Below are 311 nucleotides of genomic sequence, written 5' to 3' on the forward strand. Positions count from 1 at the left end.
CCCTGCGGCCTCCGGGCGGGGTTCGGCCGAGAGCTGCTGGTACCGTACACACGAGCCCAGTCGGATGGTTTGAGCTGCTGGACCGGTTCCAGGGCGTACCGTCTATTCAGGGAGCCCGGTAACAGCTCTGCTCCGAGCGCTCCCGCAGCTCGTTGCTTGGGCTCCCCGTCGTTGGGCTTGACAAGCGCAGTCACCTCAGCGCGCTGGCTCTTCAAACCGGTACGGCCGAGCGGTGGGCACGCATCCTGCAACCCCGCTCCGTCCCCAGTGGAAGCGGCCCCTCGCCCAGGACAGGGCCGTGCCCATGGCGG

Source organism: Eurypyga helias, unplaced genomic scaffold (assembly GCF_000690775.1).
Source record: "Eurypyga helias isolate BGI_N326 unplaced genomic scaffold, ASM69077v1 scaffold38771, whole genome shotgun sequence".
Classification (NCBI taxonomy): Eukaryota; Metazoa; Chordata; class Aves; order Eurypygiformes; family Eurypygidae; genus Eurypyga; species Eurypyga helias.